At 36.0% G+C, this 25,814-nt stretch overlaps 1 pseudogene; it reads right to left on the bottom strand.

Annotated features, from left to right (window-relative positions):
- Positions 1 to 25,568, bottom strand: part of LOC101974531 (T-complex protein 1 subunit zeta-like) — a 34,024-nt pseudogene extending 8,456 nt beyond the window's left edge.
- Positions 25,569 to 25,814: the final 246 nt, after the last annotated feature.

Raw genomic sequence — 25,814 nt, 5'->3', positions numbered from 1 at the left:
TCCAAAGGTTCGACTTATGAAACATATTTTTAGAACACTAATGCCTTTCTCATACACAAAATATCTTGAATTTTGCAGAATCTTTTTGCTGAAATTTTCTTAACATAATGATTTAGAATAGCATTTTTGTGGTGCAGTAATAAATAAGATACAACAGATTCATGGCATATACAGATCAGATTTTCAAGTTCCACTTGAGTTCTTACATATACAAGCTGAGAAAAGCAAAACATTTTTAAACAGATTAATTACCAATGCATGTTTGTATTATCATACTCTTAATTATGCATTGTCTTGGAAATTTCTTTAGTGCTGTATAATTTAAGGATTTCAAGTAAAAGTTACTTTAGTAATTGTTTTTGTATATTTGCAGAAGTGGGCTGAAGTTGAAAGAATTATCTATTGTGTGAATTTAAGCAAGCTCCATACACTCTCTGAATGTGGCTAGTATTTTAATTTGCAAAGGAGGAGGTAAAATACTTCCTATGTCTACAGTGAGAATCATATGAGAACATGGATGAACATCTTTGGCACATTCTCAGTTGCTTTCTAAATGTTAAGGATCGTTATTAGTGTCAAGGGAGTTCCAGGATTTCATGTGATTGCTCATTAAAGTGCCTAGAGACCTGGAATATGAAATGCACATTTCTCAATCCCAGACCTTGGCCATTCATTCAAAATATCATCCCACTGGAAATACATGAAACAGACCACATTGCTTAATCGATTCCCACGGGAAATGTTGGATCCTCAAGAGAGATGGTTTCTATGGATCAGATAAGGGCTGGCCTAGTTCACCTTCAAGATCTCAACTTTCAGAACTTAGAATTCTAAAATTAAAGTGGGAAGCTCTTCTGGAACTTAACTGAGACTGCAAATTAAGACTTTGAGATTATTTAGTATCAGCATTTTATAGCAGAGCATTTGCAAAGAAAACCAAACATAATCACCGCCAATGTTTTAAATAGGCTCCAACTTTCCACAGGAAATGGGGAACTCTTTCATTTTAGCCATAGGAATTGGTATTGTTTATTTCCTTATCCATATGTTTCATGTCTGGAAATGTCCCAAGATCCTCAAGCCCAGCAGGCCATCCTGTCCCCTCCCACTTAGATCTCTGAAGTCTGTTCTTCTCTTCTTCTTACTGTTCCTACAGGTTCAAACCATTCTCCTCTTCCTTGGTGTTTCTCCTCACACACTCCCTGTTCCCATCTCCTAATCCTCCTTGTTCCTCTTTTGCAGAGTTTTAATTATGTGTGCATGTGTATTCACAACTAAAAGCGCTATGAATTAAAGTCACCAACTCTAATTCTACCATCTTTCCCTTCAGCACCAAATGACTTTCACACGGGGAGGTGAAGGAAGCAGTAGAAGAGGTGACCTACTATCAGACATCAGTCATTTTGGATGGAACATACAACTTTCTCTTTCCAACAAGAGCCCACTTTGTCCTCCCTGGAGGAGCCCTTGCCCATCATTCCTCATGCTTTTTACCTTCAGTCTGTTCTGGCTTCCCCTTCCTGACCCTCTGTGACTCTCCTCTGGCCTTCCTTCAGTCCTCTCCACTCCCTCTTCTTTGAGGCTTCCTTGCTGGCTGCACAATTCTCCTTGTGACTCTCCCAACTCTCCTTACTTCTACTGCCAGTTCAGGGATGATTCATGATTTTTGTATCCAAAATATGAGTTATAGTAAAAAAAAAAAAAAAAAAAAAGATCTCCCTGGTTTCCTGGTCATTTGGCTGAGATGTCCACTGTCCTGTGCCAGAGAATGGGATGGAGAAAAGCTGAGATTCTTGCCAGCCTTTGTACTGGTTCACTGGCTGGCTTTTTCTGAGTTTTCCAAGTGTGATGTGGAAGTCATGGTCTGAAGCATAATATTCTCTTTTGGTTATTCTGTTTATCTCACACTCAAAATAAGGTAAACATGTCATATTTTTGAGGTTCTTGCTTTCAACTAAAAATTGTATTAATAATGCTTGAGGAATCAAAATTCCTCATTTTCCCTTATTAAATTATTGTGCATCATTGGTGTCTTTCACTTTCCTTTGGATAAGATCACGTTAACTCTTGGTATGGTTTGAAAGTTGTTTTTCGTTCTTAGATAAAAGTCTGTGTTTTTTCCCCCCCTTTTGCTATGTCATTTCTAATTATCTCCCTTTTGCCCTTACTAAGACCACCCAGAATATTTTTTTCTCTGGAGTGTTTACAACTTTCAAAATCTTACATATCATAAATAAAAAACGGCTGGGTGGGCTGGGGATATAGCTCAGTGGTGGAGTGCCTGCCTAGCCTGCATGAGGTCCTGGATTCCATCCCTAGTACAGCGAAACAAACAAACAGAAAAGGAGAGGCTGGATATATGAACTCTGCGAGTACGTACAAATCATCAATGAAGGGTGAATAAGTGTGGGGCAGGATGAGTGAAACTGCTTTGGACATGATTGTTCTTATTGACTTAAGCGATTCTTGACCCACTTGTCAGAAAATCCCTAAATATTTAACATTGCCACATGTTGCTTTCTGTTACATCCTCTGTAGGACATTGCTAATATCCATGCGAGGAACCATTTCAAATTCAAATTATGAATTTATTCTCTGCTCACATTTTAACAAATGGAAAAGGCAATTTTACTGATCATGTTTAGCTCAAATGGTAGGACTTGAAATTTTTCATTTAAGCAGAGACCTTGGAAAATATATTTTTTCAGATCATCATAATTTGTTTGGGCATATTAGGATGGTTATGAAAATTTGTACCATGAATACAGCTAATGAAAGCAAATTGACAGAATCAGAGAAGATGTGGCAGACCAAGAATAATAAAATTGCCTGTTTACATAAAATATAAATATGTGTCTGAGGACCTCAGTAGAGTCTTACCATTAGTTTTCTCAATAAATGCCTCCAATTTACTAGGTTTAGCACTAAGGCTTCATAGGAAAATAAATAACAAACTAATTTTGCTTTTTTAATAAATGCTTACTTCATGCAAATCACAATACTAAGCAACTAGGCATATACATTGAGTTATACTGAGTATAACTCAGTATATAGATATGGTTATTATCATCCTTATTTTACATTTTTGGAGATGAAGTGAGATAAGAAAACTAGCTTAAGCTTAAGCTTCACAGCAAATTAGGCCAGATATGAATGCACTTCTCTTAGGGTACAGATTCTGCCCTCCAACATATTGTTAACTTGGAGGAGAACTCAGCTGTGGAGATGGCATCATCTTTCCCTGTGAGAAATGGACTTCTTTCTCTTGTTTCCTTTCTTGTCAGGATCCATTAACCTGGCTCTTTTAGGGAGGGATGGAAAGTCTTTTACAAATCTATTTCAAATACATCTCTTTTTGTTGTTGTTGAATGTACTGAAATTTAGTGCTCCTCTCTTTTATTATAAAGTCTTTAATGATTAAATCAGTTTATATCCCAATGAACCCCATTCTAATTGAAGATGAAGTAAAGATAAGCATCAGTCTCTTAGCAGGTAGAATGAGATATATGAGAGTAATGAAAGTGATGTTGTACAACAGTGGTATTTCAACACTTGTAGCACTTGGGGCTTAAGCAAAGTCAAGATTCTGGTTGATGTTGTTAATGGGGAAGCTGCAGTCTGTGATAATTCTCAAAAGGTAGATGTTTATTCTAGAAAATTTCAAAAACAATGTTTGACTGTCATATAGAATTTTATAAGACTGCTAGGATAAAATCTGGGGGCGGTGGAGAAGAATGGCACATGTAAGTGGGAAAAAGAAACCACTAGAGAGAGTTATTGATGTAAAATCGACTGAACAGGGCAATAGTGATTGCTTGGTTAATTATAGCAAAAAAGATACACATTATTAAATTTCAATTGTTTTGTTTTATACTTAGTGAATATAATCTAAAGTTACATACTGATGAAGAATAGATTATTTACTTGCAAAAATCATGATAACTCCATATTGTTTGACGAGGCTCAGTAAATGATTTATTTTCAAAGTCATAGGAGAACTACTGGTGCCTTGTTCTGTTATTTACCATAAATAGAAAAAAAAAGTTTGTATTTCTTTGCCTTCTTTAAATGAAACATATAATTCCTTTCTAAAGCAGAAACAATTGAAACCTATTTTGTTTCCTCAAAAATTACTTTAGAATTGAGGGCATTAACAAACCCACAAGCCATGAGTGAAAAGTGTGGAAGAAAATTTCTTGCTAATAAATGTAAGTCAAAAGCTTTGAGTCCCTCAAATTACCCATGTGTTGATTAAAGCATCTTTGGAAAGGTAGAAAGATAGTAGAAAGACATTTAATTGGAGTTTCCATTTTACTGATCTACCCTACACATGCTATAAAAATAAAAATATTTGTACTGATTTCTTTTGGCAATTTCATTAATAAATTAGGAGGTTTTATATCTTGGAGTCTAAATAGGGTGATTTAAATGGTAGCTTTTTCACTTATTAGTCTTGTGTCTTTAAGTTAATTAGTTTAGTTAATTTTTACTTACTTATTTTTAGCTTTCTCATCTGTATAATGTATTCAATGGCAATGTATTCCTTGCAGAATGATGGTAAAGATTAACACACAAATGCACACATGTTGCTTAACAAATTGTTCATGTGGATGAAATGGTACTTTTCTAAAAAGATAGCACATCTTTTATCATTATTATTAGCACTAATAAGGTCTCGTGGTTTTTAATTTGTAGTATTAAAAACTGAGCTAAAATATGTTATACTCTCAGGTATATACAGAAAGTTAGATGACTTGCTAATAAATTTTAATCTTTAGCTAATTAGTTTTCAATTTTAATCTCATGGTATATGAAAAGAGGTGATGCAAAATTAACACAATCTGAACCACACAGCGTCTAATATCTTATCCAAATGGTTTTGAATGTGAAAACGAACTGATGTCCAGTGAGAAAAAGGGCTGGGAGCAGATAAAAGGCACCTGTGAGCATGTGCCAGCCTCCCAGGAATGTCCAGGCTGGCTCCCGTTTGCTCTGCGTGGCTGTGGCACCTCTCCTTGGTGCCCCTTTCTCAGTTTCAACTCCATGTTAGCCGGGGATTGATTTCATACGTGCAGGCTTTACACTTGACTCACTCTCAGAACCTCTCTGGGACCAAATACTCTCCAGTTTTACAGCCTTGAAGTGGCAGTAAGAGGTTTTATGCCCTGATACCACTGCATCTCTCAGGCACATGCCCGAAGGAGATGAGATGTTGGATTTTTGGTCAGAAGCAGGCAAAGTGTTCACAAAGTCTCCAGAACAATCTTCTTCAGGGGGTGCATTGCTTAATAACGGCCTGGGAAAACAGAGGACTAGGCTTAGATAACCCAGCCCCCACATGCTATTTTAAGATACTTAATATAAATGCTCAGATTCAAAGGGGCCCATCTTTCAAAATGGGAAATTCCTTCCCATGTGGGTGGTCTTGAGGACTCTGCTTTAGGATGGGAAACTTGTCAGTCCATATTTCTATCAAAAATTTCCTTTGTTGCTCATTCTCATCTCATTAGAACTGCTTCCTGCCTATCTCCCTCTAATATTTCAGTGGGTAGCCACGCATGAGGACTGTGGGACCAATTGAGATGTGGATGAGGATTTACTATAGTCCAGTGTTTAAAAGAAGGACAAAGCTCCTTTTAAGAACTGTTTTTAACCTAACTATCCAATTGGCCATGAGTATACTTTTCTGACATCTCATGTGGAGCCATAATCCAACCCAAATGATTTCAATCCGTATTTGGTATATAGGGTACATGTGAAATTTTACACTATGCATTTCAAACGCATGGGACTAATTTTCATACTGAACAGATGTAATCAAGTGAAACAAATTTCAGCAGTGCAGGGAAGGTAACAAAACAACTGTCTAAATTCAATCGCTCTCTTCCATTTTTATCCTTTTGGGTGGTTTCACCAGGAACATAATGAGCTAAGCAGTTACTTGATTGACTGGTAGGAGAGTTCCTAGCCATTACTAGTAGTAACTTACATTCCTTTGTCAAAAGTCAACAGAGTCTTGTGGAAATTCCAAATAACATTGAGACCATCTTCTGCATGAAGCTGTTTTCCTGTAGAAAACAGCAAGAGAAACACAACAGAATGAAGGGTTTTCTTTAAAGGATTAGGGTAATTTGGGACTTAAGCCCATATTTTAGAATTAATCTATGTGTAGGATGGCCATATGTGTTAGTATATATTTGTTTTTCCGGTGTATTTATTATTAATGCTTTTTGTGACTCTCAAAGTGCCTGGCTTTATGCATTATACTAATAATAAGGTACATGGAATTCTGGAACCAAGCAATGTCTATGCAAAATTAAAATCAATATTAGAATATGTAGGATATGAAAACCTGGCAGCAAATATGGCTTGTAGAATCACTAATGTTCTCAAAAGTTTTATGGTAATAAATGTTCTTTTGCAGCTGACTAGCATCTGGGTATTTAATCATATTCTTTGTGCAAAGCTTGAATTAATCATGGACTAAAATGTTTGTTTTTTAATATTTAATTTCATTCTAAACAGAGTGAAAATACCTTAAAAAGCAAGCATAATAAGAAAAAAAAACGAGGAAAAATTAGTGAAGTGGGGGAGTAGGTTTACAAAAGTAGGAAGAAGCCCAGGCCATATCTATTGCTTTAAATGTATGCTTTAAAGTTTGGTAGCAACAGGCCAAAATTTTGTTTCTGAGCTTCCTGGCAGCCAAGGAAAATAAACACGAACAGTTACATGAATCACAGTATCCACGGAGATGAAAAAGTGTAAGGCTATGGGGAATGTTCATTTTGTTCAAAATCAGTTCTAAGTGCAATGGAAACCAAACTGTGTTTAGGAAAACCATCTCTCTCTTAATGCCCTTCCCCTTTCTTTGGCAGCCCTACCAGGGCAATTCCTCTCAATTTGTCCTCCAAACTCTTGCTCATGAAAATTTGATATTTCCTTGCATTCTTTTTCTACTGGGGCATCAACTGGGCAGAGTGTAATAGAAAATTTCTTTGGGTAAACCTCAGCATTCACTGAAATAATGTTCCAATCAGAGTTCCATTTGCATCTGAATTAATTTGACTCTGTATCTGTTTCTGTTTCTGTGTCCCCTTAAAAAACCTAATTCTACTTCTAGGTCAATGCATTGTCATTCCTAAGTAAAAGTGTTTATCCATTGTTATGGTTTGGATATGAGATGTTCTGCAAAAGCTGGTAGGTGACACATGCAAGAAGGTTCAGAGGAGAAATGATTTGGTTGTGAGAACCTTAACCCAATCAGTGAGTTAATTCCCTGAAGTATTAGGGTATGATTGGAGCAGGGGCATGGCTTTGGGGTAATATATATTTCTATCTTGCAAGTGGAGTCTCTCTTTCTCTGCTTTCTGATCACCATGATGGGAGCTGCTTCCCTTCACCACACTATCCAGCCATGATATTCAGCCTTGCTACAGCCTGGAGGAATGGAACAGGCCTTCCATGGGAGGATATCTCTGAAACCATGAGCTCCTAAACCAACTTTTCCTCCCCTGAAATTGTTACGGTCAGATCTTTTAGTCGCAGCAAAAAAAAAAAAAAGCTGACTGAAACATCCTTTGAGGTCGATGTCCCTGTTAAGTGAATATCCATTTCTTGATTCAACTCATGCACATGAATCACCGTCTTTCTCATCACTCCCTTGTCCATGTGGACCACATTTCCAATGCTTTAGCCTCCAAGATTCTTAATCCCCTAATGGCTCTTGCCTCCACTTCAGCAGCTCAGTCCTAGGGCCTCCTTCCAGAATAGTTTATCTTGTGAAATCAGAGCTATCTCACACTTTGTGGGGGAAAACAAAATGAGAGGAGGGGGGAACACCTCCAATCTGTATGTCAGCCTTCCTTTTTCTGTAGATCTTTCCTTCCAGTTCCCTGAGACCTTCAGTGATCTTCCTCCTCTGTTGTGTCTGTCAGCATTTCAGAGGCGGTGTTCCTTCTCTATTTCTTGTTTCACTTGTACTCCAATTTCTAACTCTCTCCTCAGTGCTCTCTGCCCCATGTCCCCATTATGTTTCTGCTGCACTGTCCTCATAACATCTAGCTTGGTATTTATCTATAGAACCCCAACACCGCTATCACAAATTTTTCTCCATTGCAGTGTTTGCACTGATGTTCCTAGCAATGCCCAGTCTCTAGCGTGGTTGAGATGCCTCGTTTATCTGTCAACAGTCATCTCTTGCTCAAGTTCTTTTTCTGGTGGTGGTTCTTTCTCCAGCCACACATCTGTGAGCAACTTGAATTCAGCAACTGGTCCAGGTAGTCAGTGTTGTAAATATTGAGCAGATGTTTGTTGAATTAATGAAAACCTCTTTGTGTTTGTCAGAGTTTTCAAAAAAATAGCATTTTCTAACCTGTAAGTAGATTTTGGAGAGCACCTTATTTCTTATTCAAGAAATTATAATAGTAAAGCAGTACATTGACACTGCTACTATGCATAATATGCATATGCAGATAGTGAAAGGGCCACATCTGTGTCACTGTTGCCACCACTGCACTGTTAGAATACCTGTGTGGTCTATGATCTCTTGATATATTTGTAGCAGCAGATAAGCAAACATAAGTTTGGGAAGACTCAAAAGTACATAACTCCAACTTTTCAACTATGCATTATATGTAGAAAGGTAAAATATAATGTTGTATATTTGTAGATAGAGATATAGTATATTTAATTACAAGTTTTCATGATTTTGGGAAATTACTGTTTATGGAAGCCTACACTCGATTCTCCACACCATGGCTACACATCCTTCAGCAGTATTTCAGTTTACTGTACCATTAAATTCTTATCAGTTTACTACTTCCTAAATGTATTTTGGCTTCTCCAGATGAGAATTCCATTTCCACAGCAGATTAGAATTTGCAGGGCCTACCCATCATGAAAGGATGTGACCCAGGCAGATTGAAATCTTATTTCTAGTGTCTACAACAGGTCACTTCTACCTCATTTGGACTTTTGAACTTCCGATCTGGGACTCCGAGGAACCTGATTGGCATCAGCTATATACAATTTCCCTCTTTGGAAGTTCCAAATCACATAATATGGGGGGAAGGAAATTTAGTAACATGCTAATTCTCCTTTTGTGCTCTAGCTTTAGTGCTCAGCTTGTTCAACTTTCTCTTCTTCTTTCATTGGATGTGTGTTTCCTGTTTATATGAACTGGGGTGATCCCGAGGCCTCCACAGGCAATAAATCTTACAGGGCAAGGGCAGATCAAGATAGGAAAACATGCTTCCCCCAGTGTAATTGACAAGGCAGCTCTGGAGCCTGCAGTAGTTTTTAAGTTTTTTAAAATTTCCAATGTGGGTGGTACACAAGGAAGGACCAAGTACAACAGACCATTTCTATCTTAATTCTTGTCAGAAAAATCTCTGGGAAGCAGACAGGAGATTGTGGCTAAGAATAGAATCACAATGATTTTATAAGTACAATTTAATTATGAATCAAATCAGGTAGATTTCCAAAGCTGCTTCTTGCTCCTTTTATTTGAATTCTCTCAGACAAAGTATGGGGAAAAGTGCCTATTTGATCTGCAAAATGATTTTCTCTGCTTTTTTTGGATTATTTGTTTAATTTACTTGAGTGTTCCAAACAACAGAATATTAAGATTGAATTGAATTTTCTAGTTAATATTCTTATGTTATACACGAAGAAACCAAGGCCCAGAGAGATAGTAGAACTTTCCTTAACAAATAGGCTTCCATATTTTTTCTTTCAACTCTAATTCTTTTTCATTTGTGTTTGCATCCCTCACCTGCTCCTGTCCTTACCCCTAAAACACTTCCATATCCTCAGACTAGGATATATATTCAGGATTCATTGGCAATAGCTGGCCAAGCATAAAGCTGGGGTTCCTGATGGGCCCTGAAACAGCACGTGCACCCCCAGCTCACCTGAACACAAAAGGAGACTATATAAGAAGGCCCATCTGGAATCCCTGACACACCTGCTGGTCTCAATGCAGGCTGCCCCACATCCAGTTTCTGGGGAAGAAATCCAGGGACTTACAAGAAATGTCTTTTTTTTTTTTTTTAAGCAAGTACAGGAATGAGATGGGTGAGAAGATGCATAGAAGAAAAAAGTACATATGTACAGAAAATTATTCAAAGAAAGATAAGACTTCCTAGTGACCAAGTGGCCCAGGGCTGGGCCATAAATCTCTTAACAGCTTTTCAAATTCTGAGGAATCTGTGTTTATAAGTCAGCTGAAACACCTGCTCGAGTTTCACTTTTGGGTACTTACATTCTGCAGAATTTAACTTGAGTTTTAAAGAGTGATGAGTGATAAATGAAGCTGACCCTGATCCCTACTGAGTTTTTCAAATTAAAGAAATTGAATTTTACACAGGTAACATGTGTTATTGCTAAAGTATTGGCCGTCAACTTCTCTGAAGTAGAGTAAAAGATGGAATGAACTCATTATCTTTCCATTTGCTATTTCAAATTGGCTATGGGCTCATATGTTGCAAAAATAATGCTGAGAGGTCCCCTCTACTCTTCAACCAGTACCTGGTCCCCACTCCCCATGGTATCATCTTATGTAACTAGAATTCATTATCAAAACCAGGAACACAGCATTGACATAATAGAAGTAACCAGACTACAGATTTTATTCAAATTTCACCAGTTTTTACCACTGCTTTTTTAAAATACATTTTTTTTATTTGTAGGTGGACACAATACCTTTATTTAATTTGTTTTTATTTTTATGTGGTGCCAGGGATTGACCCATTGCCTCACACATGCTAGGCAAGTGCTCTACCACTGAGCCACAATCCCAGCCCCCAACTACTTAATTTTTATAAATAGTCTAAGAAAATATGGCCCATGTATATGTTCATGTAATCACCAGTACAACCAAGTTACACAACTCTTTCCTTCCTGCAGAGGCATCTCTCATACTACCTATTTATAGTCACTTTCCACTAACTTTTTATACCAATGAATATACCATGTAGCCCTTTTTCCTTATTGTTCTTCCTGAGATGGAAAACATTTTGTATTCCAGAGAAAATGATAAAGATTCTTTTACTTTTAAAAAACATTATTAAAATGATATGAAATTTTCTATATGAGATAGATAATACATATCATGATATGGTATATGTTATGATGTAGCTCACATAACTATTATAGTTCTTACACAAGTTCAGAGAAACTCTTTGACGTTATCAAGCCTTTTCTGTTTATTGGTATAGGAGGCAGGATTGTAAAGGGGTGAGAAGTAACGCTACAGTAGCCAAGTCATGTAGGACAGATTATTCATCTTATATAATACAAGTTTAATGATACTCTCTCTGAGAAAGGGTTTAGTAAGCGCCAAGGCTACCAAAAAAAAAAAAAAAAGTTTAAATAGCTCTCAGAAAAGTGACAACAATCCACCAGGAGAGCTTCCCATACCTAGCAGATCTGTCTCCTCCCTCCTTTTTGCTTAGCTTGGCTCACAAGACATTGCAGTGAGATTGAGAAGAGATAAGTCAAGACAAGAGAAGTCAGAAAAGGAAGAGGGATAGGCCCAGTGCAAAGGTAAAGCAATGCATACTTAAAACACCAATCGGATCCTTTCTGGACCATGTTGTCTTCTCAATTTCAGCACCAGAAATGGGATGTTGCTCTATGGTTTCCATTTTCTTCTCTGTAAAAATGCTCTTCCCATTGGAGGAGCTGGCCAAGACTGCCCTTCAGGGCTGTCTACCACTTTGGGAAGGCTGTTCATGAAAAGAAAATCTTCACTTGTGAGCAAAGACTCTTTTACTCAGTTAGGATCGCTCCTGATAGGCTCTGCCAATCAGAGCACCATGTCTATAGGTAGGACGTTGGTGAGGTGCAGGTCTCTGAGGCAGGTAGTCAGACAGGTAAAGACCATGATAAAGGTCTCTGTCCAAAGCAGGAGCAGGAAAGCAGAGGCAGGGCGTTCTCTTCACACTCATTGTTTTTCCTCTCATGTGTTTCAATGCATTCGATAGATCTTTTTAGGTGAAAAATAATACATAGACTAGATCCAGTTGTATCTTTTCAGTTTCTTTTTGAGAAGTTCTATTTGTAAGAGTTGATATTTTGTGACTTTTTCTTTTTTCTTAGAGGTCTTCCAAAGAACAAAGAAAACATTTATTTATTTTTAAGAGACAGAATAAAACTTACTTTGTATTGTAAATATTATATTGGTCCATCTTGGTCTCCTTTACAAATATAGAATGCATTATGCAAACTCTGAGATGTTATTTTCTTTTATCTTGAAGCATTTTGCTTTTTCATCATCTTAGAAATTATTTAATAATTGCTTACAAATTCTTCCTGGGCCATGCTGAAAACAAATGATTGAATAGCCTAGAAGAGTAATGTAATGGTCAAACAAATCATCACTACTTCAGCTTTCAGAGTTTTTTAAAAATTGTTTTTCTTAAAGCATAGTATCATCTTTCAAGAAGGTACAAAAGAAGTCAGGAGCCATCATTTTTACAGTTTATTTATTTATTTATCTTTTCTTAAATATAGTTGAGAATAAGAAATTTGATTTTTTCCAAAATGGCAAAGAGAAAAAATTGATAAAGAAAGTTCTCAAAATTAGTAGGTGAATCGGAAGATAAATGCAAGAAGTCAGCAGTACTTTCATAAATTCTAATGATGATTGTGAAATTGATTGTTTCAGCAAAACCTCAGACCAGGAGACTTCAGATAAATTTTCCAGAACTCAAGAATAGATGAGCAAATGACACATTCCAAAGGGCAAAATGGAAACATTGTTTGTCAAGCAAAGGAAAGGACTTCATTGAACAATATTTTGCAACCAGAATCTAGATCACTCTCTTTTGCCAAAAAATTACTCACATTCTTTCTTTGTTTATAATGTTTGTGAATCACAATTTAGTTGAGATCATTGATAAATGGACAGATAGTCATGTATACAAAGGTGCATAGAAAAAAATATGTGATGAAGTAATAAAAAAAGTACTTGGGTTAATTATTGTACTTGATATTTATAAATCCAACAATTTAAGCATTTCACAATTATGAAGCAAGAATGACCAGTCTCTTTTCAGTAAAATTATATGCCTTCAGTATTTGTAAAGTGTGACATTTTAGTGATTCAACTGCATGAAAAAATCAAAAGTAGAGCAAGATGCAAACTACCAGAGATGTATTTAAATCTGAGTGAGACTTTATTAGTTTGATACATCCCTGATTCAGGCATAAAAGAGATTAAATAGATACTTGCATTCAAAGGACATTGAATTTTCCCCTTTTTCCTTTCTTCTTATCACAAGTTCTAATAAAGTTTTTTATCACTAGACCTTTATTCTTACTTCTACAGTTATTCATAAAATGACACATATATTAAATAAAAATGGGTATTATAAATATTCTAAATAATAGTTATGTCTGTTTTTATGATATATTTTAGGTTTAATGGGATTGTTAAAAAGCAATGCCTATTTAGTGTATACTGGGAGTCATGGATATTATTGTCTGTTATCCTTATTTAAATCTGGTATAAAATTTGAGAACCAGGATGACATACATTGTGAAAGATTTTAGCCTGAATCTGAGACAATGTGGGGCTCACCCTGGTTTTCTGACACTATTTTGTGCTTTTAGGTGAAAAATTTAACTTTTCTGTGAAATTATTAGGTAAGAAGATTTTCCTGTTTTGTGCACAATGAAAGATATAGTGTTGTTGAACTGTTTAAAGCCTAATATATTTTATGAGCCATAATCATATGTGATTTAAATCTCTTTCTTAAATTATTTTGTTGGAAACTGAAGCATCATCTTTTTCATAAGCTAATCTGTCTGTCAGCCATTCATTCACTTAGCCCCTAAGCACTTCAGTGTCTGGACCATGTTAGCTGCTGAGGAAGAAAAAAAAAAAAGAAAGAAGACCTTGTCCTTAAAAGTGAGATGTGTAAGAAGTAAACTCAGCAAAAATGTATAGGTGTTGTGATATAAATCTAAGATGTGGAAGAAATCCAAAGAAGGGAGTCATGGGGTATATCAATAATGAAAGTGGCTATGCTCAGTACAAGGGTCAGGGAGAAAGTGACCTTGAACTGAAGTTCACCCTAGCTAGTAGAGTAATCCTCTTCTTTTACTATGTGTTACATGTTATCTCTCCCTGGGCAACTAGGAATCATAAGCAAACAGAGCCTGAATTTGCACTAATGAGAAGTAAAGATCTCTGTTATTAGATATAGCACTGAAAGGAGAAATTTCTAGTTCCATTCCTTTATTCTCAAAACAATATATTCTGGTTTGGGGGTCAGGAGAAGCATCAAATACTGGATATGGACTCAAAGCATACGTTGCATTCTTCAAAATAGAATTCTAGCTGGGCACAGTGACACATGCCTATAATCCCAGAGATTCGGGAGGCTGAGGAAGGAGGACTGAAACTTCGAAATCAGAGTGGACAACTTAGCAAGAATCTGTGTCAAAATCAAAATTAAAAAAATAAAAAGGACTGAGGATGAGGTTTAGTGGTAGAGCGCCCCCAAATTCAATCCACAGTACCATGAAAGAAAAAAAAAATAAAATTCTTATCTTTCAAAGCACTGTCTCTCATCTGACATAACTGAATCTTCAGGTAGCCACAGCATTATTTCTTCTATAGACACATTCATCACACTTCTTTTGCTGTAAATTGGTTTCTTGCATACAGGAAATTTTGTGTGAGATGCTGTGAAAGTGAGCAAAACATCCCAAATCCATTGTTGGCTGTGGTGACGCAGAAGTATTGTAGGTTGGTAGGAAATATCCATATTCAGAATTTATGTCTATTGCCGTGGGGCTAAATTTTTGTTCTTTCCAGTTTTAGAAGAAGTACAAGGAAATCAATCTTCCACTAACTGCCTGGTGAAACGTTCCCCCTGGGTATGGTGTCATATCAGTGGATTGTTCTTATGTCATCCATCTTTTACTGGATGACTAGGCATTCAGCAGTAACAGTAACAAGATCAGACTTGATGAAAAGTTCTTCAGTGGTTTTAAAATTTGTCCACAAATTCTTTGCTACTTCTCTCTTCAAGAGGTGGAGACTAAATTCCCCTCACATTCCAGGAATGTGAAATGTACAAAATGATTTTAGCCTAATGACGAGAAAGTGTAGAAGTGGTGCATTTAATGTCTAAGGCCAGGTTGTAAAAGAGATCTCCTTGTATCTCTGCAGAGGAAGGAGAGAGCCATGGTGTGAGAACGATCAAGCAGCCTTCGAAAGACCCTCATCAGCCTCCCACCAACAATCAGTGTGAACTTGTCAGTCATGTGAAGAAGTCACCATTGAAAAAGATCCTTCATTTTTTTTTTTTTTTTTTTGGTCAGAACTTCAGATGACTATTCTCTTCCATTTTCAGTGTGATCTTATGAGAGACCCTGAGCCAGAATCACACAGGTTAGACATTCCCAAATTCCAACAGGAAGAAATTCCTTAGAATATATTATGTACTTTCAAGATGAAATTCTCTTTTTAATATATAATTTCAGATTATAACAAGGAGAAAGGGACTCCTATTATTTTTGCTGACTTCTCTACATTCACTGTAAGGGTGAGCACACTTGTTTGTGTGCTCTTTCTCACATCTGCACAATTGCTTTTGCTTTAGCAATTGACCTCAGAAATTATTAAAAAAAATACAGAAACAAAAAATTATTTCAAACAACAACAACAACAAAAAAAAACTTGTGGTGAGTTGCCTTAGACATGCTTCTATAAATGTTCAAGAGATAAAAAAGTGACTCCTTCCTGATGCTTAACCTCTAGTTGGTGGGGTTTGAATTCATCCACAATTATGCATTCTCATTATGTGTCACAGTTAAAACCCAGGGAAAGCTGTTAGAATGAGAGAAAACCCAGTCTTTGCTGCTTTCAAAATCTGCCTATCTCTGGGGATTCCTGTCTGTACTTTGCTGGGTTGTGCTCCTGAGAAGTTTGCCATGCTCTACCCAACATATTTAGAGGGAGATATTTGTGTAAGGCAGATATGGTCCTGCAAAGGTTGTCTTTCTCAGAGCTGTTAGTTAAGATTGATATTGCTTGAATTTCCACTTGGATGACTTGAAACCTGGAGTTCATTGATTGCTGATCTTGGAGCAGTAGCGTCTAAACTTTACCATGGGTAATTATGGGTGAGGTGCTGAATAAAAATGTCTTAAAAAAAATGGTTTGTTGAATGAGGATGCCACCTGATCCATTCTCATCAAGCATCTTTAGGTGTTTCTGATCAAATGATCTTCCCATAAGCCACGTTTAGAGAAATGTACTACAAGATTGTGTGGTCTGCACCCCCATTTCAGTAGTGATAAAAACTGAATCCAGAGCAATGATTAATGCCATTCTAAAATATTCACATCATGTCTGGCTGGAACTTGACTTTCCTGACTTCCAAATTAATACTTGCTCTTAGAATGACAATCAAGAACCTCACTTTTTAAAATTAAAAATGGAAAAATGCATGATTGTAGGCATATAAGATTATTCTTTCAAACAACAACAAAATGTTGTTTGTGATGAGAAATAATGAAACTGTGGATTAGCATATCTCAAACATCAAACACACACACACACACCTGCCCACGTGGAAATAAAGTACAAGCGACAGGTGATTCCAACAAGGCGGGGGTCTCAGAACACAAACTGCAAACCATGTTTACACTGTTTCCCAGCAAATCAAAGGATGTGATAGACACTTTTTTTCTTTACTATGAATAAGTCTTAAACTGAACTTATTATTATTGACTCTACTTACTGTCATGGAGACCAAAACTCAAAACGATGTGCCTGGTTGGTGGTGATGAAGACTGCAGTGCATTCAGGGAAGGGGCTAGGAAGCTGCCCCAACTTTCCTTCCCACAGAAGCCAGTTCATAGTCCCATGAACCCAATGGTTTATTCATGTCTGCACTCAGCATCAGAGAATATGTTTTTTCAAGATGATACAAGAATAAACCTTTCCAACATGGATTTGAGATTGCAAACTTAGGCATATTGATTTTAAATCCGACAGCTTACATTAGTCCACAGCTACCTACAGCTAGGCATAATCACCTGGATACTCAAGTAGACTGGAGATAGCTGTAAATAAACACCCTCAGGACTGAAAGTAATGAAAGTAGAACAGAGAGCAGAAGTAGGTTGGTTCACACCTTAACCCTGCTCAATGAACTAGTATATGAAGTACTAGATGGTGTACAAAGTGACTAACTGTAGGACCATTGCATGGTTTTGAGGAACACTTAGACTCTGTATACAAATTGTCTTCTCATTTTGTGAATTCATTTTAAGTTTTGATTTGAACTATAGAGTAGAGTCTTACTTTCATATTTCAATTTTTGGTATTTGGGAGAAGAGAAAGTTACTGCGTAGAAAAAAAACCCAGTATGTTGTAGTACCTAACATAATTTAAAAAAGAAAAAGCATAATTTGCCAGTATGAGTCCTAAATTTTTGAGATTTTCTTGCTTTTTAAAACTTATGAGAAATCTTTACTATTTTTCATTTGTTTATTCAATCACTATGTATGAAGTACCTGTTTTTATGCCACCCCTCTGCTAAGGGTTCAGGGCAACAATGGTAATATTGCTCAAAATAATAACCTATTTTCATTTTATTAGCTAAAAATATTGTATAATGTACCTGCCTTTTCTATTGACATGCAATTAATAATAATTTTGCCTTGTGACTATTAGGCAAATAAGTCTCATTAGTAGGACTGGCTAAATTGCTAGGAGGAATTGAGGCCAAAAAGTAATTGTTTGGTGAACTAAAAAAGTAAACAACATTAGTTCAAATGTTTTCTTGGTCCAAAAAATGAAATTCTCTACTTTGTAATAAATATTTTCCTTTAGTCATGTATTTTTATCCTGTTCTTTAATATTAAATTCAATTATCTGACTAAGTGGCATTTCTCTGTATAATTATATTGCTGTATTATAAGCCATAGTATTATTTTGCCATAGGAAAGGACAAAAGTGAAGATGATTGATGATTTCTATTTTTCTTAAAAAATTGAAAGAATTTAATGCCATATTGGGTTCTGTTTTCAGTATTAATTTTTCATTCTACAGTCTATGGGGGGAATTCATGTGGCAATAATTCCATGTCATTTTATAAAATTGGTTTTTTTTAAGCACACTGAATATTTGCTTCCCCAGGACAACATTTTTTCTTTTTTCCTCCTACCAATTTGTCGGACAGTAAAACCAATTGAGAATGGAGAAACTTAGGTGGAGAGAGATATTAAATCATGTTCTCTGGCATTCATGACCCAGTTATGACCACAATAGGTGAGGACTTTTTTTCGATAAGTTATATTACCATCTGATATGTATAGTATAGAATATTCACAATGTTGAAATGTTCTCCCAATTATATAACAATATATGAGATTTAAGATCTTTGCAAGTTATGCCACATAAAGTGGCTGTTTGTAGTAGGCTATGGATATCTTTATGCATCTATAATTAGTCTAAAGTTTTACTTGTTGTGATTACATTGGAATAAATGAAACACATTTTCTTCATGCTACCCTGAATATCTGTCTGCACATTTATTGCCTGGATCATATTTACTCATTTGTTGCCATTTCTACTAAACCTGTCAGTGTCTTATTAAAATAGAAAATCTCAGTATAAAGTAGTATCATTGAATGTCACTCTTGGGTTAGTCAGGCAACTTTAATTGGTTTAAGGTTATGCTTGAAACACGTAATACTCTTTATAGTTTGGATTCTGCTCATTTCAATAACAGAACTCTTCTGATAACAGCTGCTGAGAATTGGGGTAGCAATCCTGCCAAACCTCCACCCCATAGCACATGGGTTAATAAGATATTGATAATTATTTGTAAAGGTCATTATTGTTTTCAAAGGACTTGAACAGATATTATTTCATGGACAGGATAGACATGCAATGCTAATTAGGGAGGTAATGTATACCAGGCACCCATATAGATCTTAACTATTTAACTTGAGCAGGTACAAATTTGATTTAAGATTTGATGATTTGCCCTATTGAAGGCAGCTGGGAGACATGGAAGAGCCTTTACAAGCCTATCTTCATGTTTTCCACCATCAATTCTATCCCTTTTACAGGGTTCACTGTTTGAATAAATATCATTGGGTTTTCCAGGTCATTTATTTCTCTCATTTCTAATCTCCTAAAACATTCCATTATTTTATACTTGAATATATATGGACATTATTATGCAATGCTTATAAAGTCATGATCTACATGGTTTATTCCTGAGGAATGTCAAAGGCAAATGTCCACAGTCGGTGGAAGTCCTTTCTTTAAAGGGGCACATGTCCACTATTTCGCCTCCAAATTCTGTTCTCTTGCATTTGCTGCCCTCATACAACACAATTGTCCCAACATATTTCTTTTCAACAACCCTCCCAACACATAGCCATAAGAAAAGTATGTGCTTCTTGTCAAAACAGAGTGATGGACTTTCTCTTTCACTGTAAGTAAATAGAAACCTGGGGGAAAATACCAAGTAATTCATTTTAGACATCAGACAATAGGCAGGAATGTGTTGCATGAGAGAAGAGAAACAAACAAGGTAATCCCTCTGACCAACCCAGGTTTCTGTCAGTATTCAGTGTCTCTCACCCAGAGAGAGAGGACCCAAGGAAAACATGTTATTTCATTGAATTGAGGTGACAGAGAACAGGGTTTGTAGAAACTGGGCAGCTGGTGAAGTAGAGTGCCAGAAGGTAGAAAGCTTCTTAAAGAGAGCTCCAGAACTCTGCATAGAGGGTCCTGCAGTCTTTGGGTTAAAATCAAACACGTGTGAGTATACAGGGTGAAACTCCAGGATGAGCCAAACAATTTCAAGGAGTCACATTGGGTTGGGAAACATTTCATTTTTAACCAATCAAATGCAGAGACTCAAAAGACACCTAGAACATTCAGTAGATGCCCAAAGATTCACACTTCACAAGTGTTGCTAAATTAGACCTGCCCAAAGAAAGATCAGAAACAAATCTTGGAAGGATTAAATTGACCATTTCAACTTAACCACCTGAAAAATTAAAAAAAACAACAACAACACATTATTTAAAGGAAGACAGCACAATTCAGATACTCAAGAATATAGGGTCCATAGGGCAGCATCCAATTCAAAATTATTAGAGTTTAAAAGCAAAATTATTTGAACAATTATCAGGAGAAATTTCAGGTATTATAAAGATACCAAGAAATGGCAGAGAGGATGGAATTAGCAAAGACTTTAAAAGAGGCTTTTTAAAGCTCTTTTTAATATTTCATAATTTAAAGTAAAACAAAAACTTGAGTAATGAAAGATATAAAAAAAGAAACTTGTGAAATTGCTAGAACTGAAAAAATATATGCACAAATTTTAAACTTTACAGGATGAAATGACATAATAGATACTAAAGAAGAAAAGATCAGTGAGCCTAAAAGCAAAATAATAGATCTATCCAAGATCAAACATTGTATATAAATACAATTCAATAATTATAAATTAAGCAAACAGTTTAACAATGGTCAGTATTTCACACAAAAAAGATCTACAAATCACAATGAAAGATATTTATCATTAGTCATTAGAAAAATGGGGTATGTACCCCAAAGACTTAAAATCAGCATTATACAGTGATACAGCCACAATAATTTTTATAGCAGCTCAATTTATAATAGCTAAGCTATGGAACCAACCTAGGTGCCCTTCAACAGGTGAATGGATGAAGAAAATGTGGTACATATACACAATGGAATATTACTCAGCCATAGAGAAAAACAAAATTATGGCATTTACCTGTAAATGGATGGAATTGGAGGCTATCATGCTAAATGAAATAAGCCAATCCCCAAAACCAAAGGCTGAATGTTCTCTTTTGATCCATGGATGTTAATACACAACAAGGGGGAGGGGAGAAAAGACATTCATTGGATTAGACAAAAAGGGGGATAGGTATAGAAAAGAAAGTAGAATGAATTAGACATAACTTCCCAATGTTCATATATGAATTAGAATAAGATACACTCCATGTATGTATGATATGTCAAAATACACTCTACTCTCATATATATCTAAAAAGAACAAATAAAAAATAAAAGTTAAAAAAACTACAGTGAAACACTATATCCACACCTTTTAGACAGTCAAAACAAATAACAACAACAACAACAAAAACTGACAGTAACGTGTTTCCAAGGTTTTGGAACAGTTGGAAGTTTTATCCCTTGCTGCTGATACTATTAAATGGAATAGTCAGTTCAGAAATTAGTTTGACAGTTTCTGATAAAGTGAAAATACACTCACTACATAATCAAGAAATTCCACTACCAGATACTTATTTTCTGAAAAACATATGTCCCCAGATAGCACACATCTGAATGTTAATAGCAATTTCACTCAAAATAACCAAAAACAAGAACAAATATCAATCAAGAGATGGATGAACAATTCAACTATGATATATTGATGCTTTAAACTTGTGTTAGGAACACTTAACCCAAGACCTATCATCTTAACAAATTTTTAAATATTCAACATATTATTATTGACTATATAACCATATAACCTATGATAGCAGAACCCTAGAGCTTATTTCTCTTGCTTAACTGAAACTTCATGCTCGTTCATTATAAACTCCCCATTTTTTTCTTCCCCCAGACCCTGGTAACCACCATTGTACTCTCTGATTCTACGAATTTAACTATTTTTGATATCTCATGTAAGTGGAATCACACAATTTTTTTAATGTGTTCAGGTTCATCTACATTGTCAAATATTGCAGAATTTCCATCTCTTTAAAGGCTGAATAATATTTCATTTTAAGTATAGATCATATTTATCTTTACCTATTCATCTGTGGATGAATGTTTAGGTTTTCTTCTACTTTCTTACTAGAAGAATAATACTTTAGCAGCCGTAGGAGTGTTGATATCACTTTAAGATCCTGATTTACTACCCAAGAGTAGGGTTGCTAAGTCATATGGTAGTTTTTGGTAGTGCAATTTTTAATTTTTTGAGGAACTGCCATACTCTCTTTCTTAGCAGATGTACCATCTTTCATTTTCACCAACAGTGGGCAAGTGTTCCATTTTCTCTACATCCTCACCAAATCTTCTTGTATTTTGTTTTCATGATAATAGCCATCTGACAGATATTAGGTGATAGCTCATTCTCATTGTGGTTTGAGTTTGTATTTACCTGATTGTTAGTGATACTGAATTTTTTTATCCACTTATTGATTAATGAGTCTTTTTTGGAGATAAATCTACTCAAGTTGTTAGACTTTTTTTAAAAATGCATTATTAGTGTTTTTATTTTTTAATTTTTTTACTATTGAGTTATAGGAGTTTGTAGATATTGTTATTTTCACATTCCATAATTACTGTTTTACTCTGATACAGTAGGATACTACTCAGCATTAAAGAAGAAGAAGGAGGAGGAGGAGGAGGGGAAGAAGAAGAAGAAGAAGAAGAGGAAGAAGAAGAAGAAGAAGAAGAAGAAGGAGGAGGAGGAGGAGGAGGAGGAGGAAGAGGAGGAGGAGGAGGAGGAGGAGGAGGAGGAGGAGAAAGAAGGAGAAGAAGGAGAAGAAGAAGAAGAAGGAGGAGGAGGAGGAGGAGGAGGAGGAGGAAGAGAAGAAGAAGAAAGAACTACTACTACTTTAGAGGATGAGCCCTAGATATCTTGGTTGAGATTAAAAAGAAAAAAGAGGATTGATGCTACTAATAAGCCTTCCTTCTACCAGATGCAATGCAGTTCTCATCTCCCTAATGTTTTTGAAGATAGTGATTATTCTTTTTAAAATATTTATTTTTTGTAGTTATACACAATAACCTTATTTTATTTATTTATTTATTCGTTTATTTATTTGTTTGTTTTTATGTGGTACTGAGGATCGAACCCAGGGCCTTGCATGTGTGAGGTGAGCGCTCTTCCGCTGAGCCATAACCCCAGCCCTGTGATTATTCTTAATAAAAGTTATTTATGTTGGCATAGAAGATGAGTAAATTCCTGATATACCAACAACTTCAGGAAAATCTTGAAAAAACTTGTGTTCATTGAAAAGCCAGATTCAAAGGAGAATGTGATTTATGTTTCCATCTATAGGAAATTTTAAAAGAGACAAAACTAACCTCAAGGAGCACAAAACATGGCAGTGATTACCTGGACCTGGTACTACAAACAGACCCAAGAGGTTGATTGAAGTATTTAGGGTAATGGTAGCAAAGGTATATACATTTGTTAAAACTGGTTCAGCTGTATAGTTGCAATGGGTATGTTAATTGGATGAAATTATAGGCTTTGTTGAAATAGATTTTAAAGCTTTGAAAAAAAAATCTACCAAACATTAAAATGAAAATATTCCTTGGCCTTTGCCATGGTAAATCCCTTGATTCATGAACCCCAGTTCTACTTCTTCCTGATTCTCTGCTGTGAAAGTTCAAGCCCTTCCGTGGTTTTATGGGAGCCTCTTGAATGTTGGGGAGCGGAGTGGGCAACATGCATAGCTCCAGCTGGTCAACTCTAGCTGTAAGAAGCAAGCAGAGTGCCAGAAGAACTTGCATGGTGTTTTCATTGGGTCATAGCTGAGATATTCTTATTGATTACTCAATTTATGAATAGCACACATATTCTCTTTCAAGGACCTTATAGTCTTCTCAAGAAGAAAAAAAAAATCATGGAAAGTGGCCCCATACCAGACGTCTAGAGTGTCATGTGAATTCAGGTCCATTTACAAATAAGTTTTGATATTTCATTGTGCTTAACATCCGTGTTGTTTCTTAAAATAGGTTTTTAAATTAGGGAAAGGATACTTTTCTAACTCTTCCATATAAATGTAAGCACATAACCAAACTTTAAGATATAGATAGTGCTCAATAAATTTTTGATGATTGCTTGATCAGTATTTTAGCCTGGGCTTTGACAAAATCCTGTAACAGAAAACCTAAATAAGTATGACATTAAAAAGATAGGTTTCTTTTTTTTCTCCCCTATACAAGGTCTAAAGATGGGAAGTCAGGGTCTTAGTTATCAGGGACCCATGCTCCTCTTAATTCTGCTGTCTCATCTTTTTTTTAATATTTATTTTTTAGTTGTAGTTGGACACAATACCTTTATTTCACTGATTAATTTTTATGTGGTGCTGAGGTTGGAACCCAGGGTTTCGCACGCGTGAGGAGAGTGCTCTACCACTGAGCCACAAACCCAGCCCCTGCTTTCTCATCTTTGACACCTCTCATCCATTTTTAGAATGGTCTAAGATGACTAGTAGGACATTACCTTCTATCAGACGCTCATTCTAGTCAGGGAGAAGGGGTTTTGTATTAGTGGAGAAGGCTACAAAAGAACACCTCCCCAGGGCATCAGATGCCCATGAAGAGCTTTCCCCAGAGCTCTGTCCAGCTGCTTTCTCTTCACTCTCATTAGTCACTATTAGTTGCAGAAAGACTGGGAAGTATAATATCTCCGCTGGGCATTGCCTCCCTGGATAAAAATCAGAGTTTGTAAGGAAGAGGGGGAAAATATGCAAACTAAATAATTAGCTAGCAATCCTCTCCTCCATCTACTTTTTAAGTACATTAGCTGCCAAAGGCTAATGTGGTTGTCACCCATACCAGGTGGTTATGATTTTTGTTTGACTTTAATCCACTAGGGGAAAATTGTCCACCCATCAATTAGACCCCCAAATTGGCTACATCAAGAGGGACCCTGTTTAAATAAGGCTGCCCAATGAATAATTATGTTTCCCAGGAGTTTGTCTTTTTATAAGGTTCTTATAAGTTTGATTATCCTCTAATCAAGTTTTGAGCTATTACTGAATAATTCCTGTTCCATAGATAAAATAATCCTATTCGTAATGGCAAATGGTGGAATTCTTGAGGTGTCATGGGTACTTTTCTAAAACTGAGGTATTTTTCTTGGCACATAAAAGAATAGTGTTAATGGAGTGCAAATAAATATATACACACACACATACACACATAGAAAAATATATACCCATACATATATACACATATTCATTATATCTATACTCATTTTATATATCTATACACATTATATATATGTACGTACGTGTTGTGTATTTGTGTGTGTGTGTAGAGAAAGAGAGAGAAACCTTAAAAATAAAGAGTTGACCTATGGGGTATTATGAATGACACAAGTTAAATTGAGTGCCTGTTTTTTGGTCTCTAAGATTTTTATACCAAATTGTGAGTGTCAAAGGAGAAAGAGATGTTTGAGATTCCTGAGAGAAGTGTCTCTGTCAGAGAAGTCTGACTGACCCTCTTGTCAATAATCCAAATGGATAATTTTCCCTGCAAAACCAATGAGACAAATGTGTTTCACTGTAATTTAGAAGCCCTAATTCCACTGGTGCTGGAGATAGTAATTAATGTTAGTTACCAAGGTCCCAGCAACACTGAGAAAATTGAATTATACCTTTATTGGTCTCTCAAACAGGATGATAGGCCATTTTTCTAAATCTTTTTGATCGGTGGCAGGAGGAATGTTGTTCCATTTGAAAGCACTGCCATTATCAACAATACTGGAAAGGACAGTAAAGGGCACCCACACCTCAGGCATCTCATCATGATACAGTTTTTCACTACATCAGCTCTGTGGCAGGTGCTATGCTGAATGAGGTTTAAGTATGGCTTCTGCCCTGTGGCCCAAATCCATTTTGCAGCTATTATTCTGTTTGTCAAGACTAAATGACCAATTGTGTAGTTAGGTTCTTGCCAGTGCATTTGTCTGTAACAGCAGCATCCATTTTTTTTCCCTGATGAGTGGTAAGTACAAAATTGAACAGGAAGAGGAAAAATAAATGAA

Source organism: Ictidomys tridecemlineatus, chromosome 1, assembly GCF_052094955.1.
Source record: "Ictidomys tridecemlineatus isolate mIctTri1 chromosome 1, mIctTri1.hap1, whole genome shotgun sequence".
Taxonomy (NCBI): Eukaryota; Metazoa; Chordata; class Mammalia; order Rodentia; family Sciuridae; genus Ictidomys; species Ictidomys tridecemlineatus.
This window is presented reverse-complemented; position numbering and strand designations above follow the sequence as displayed.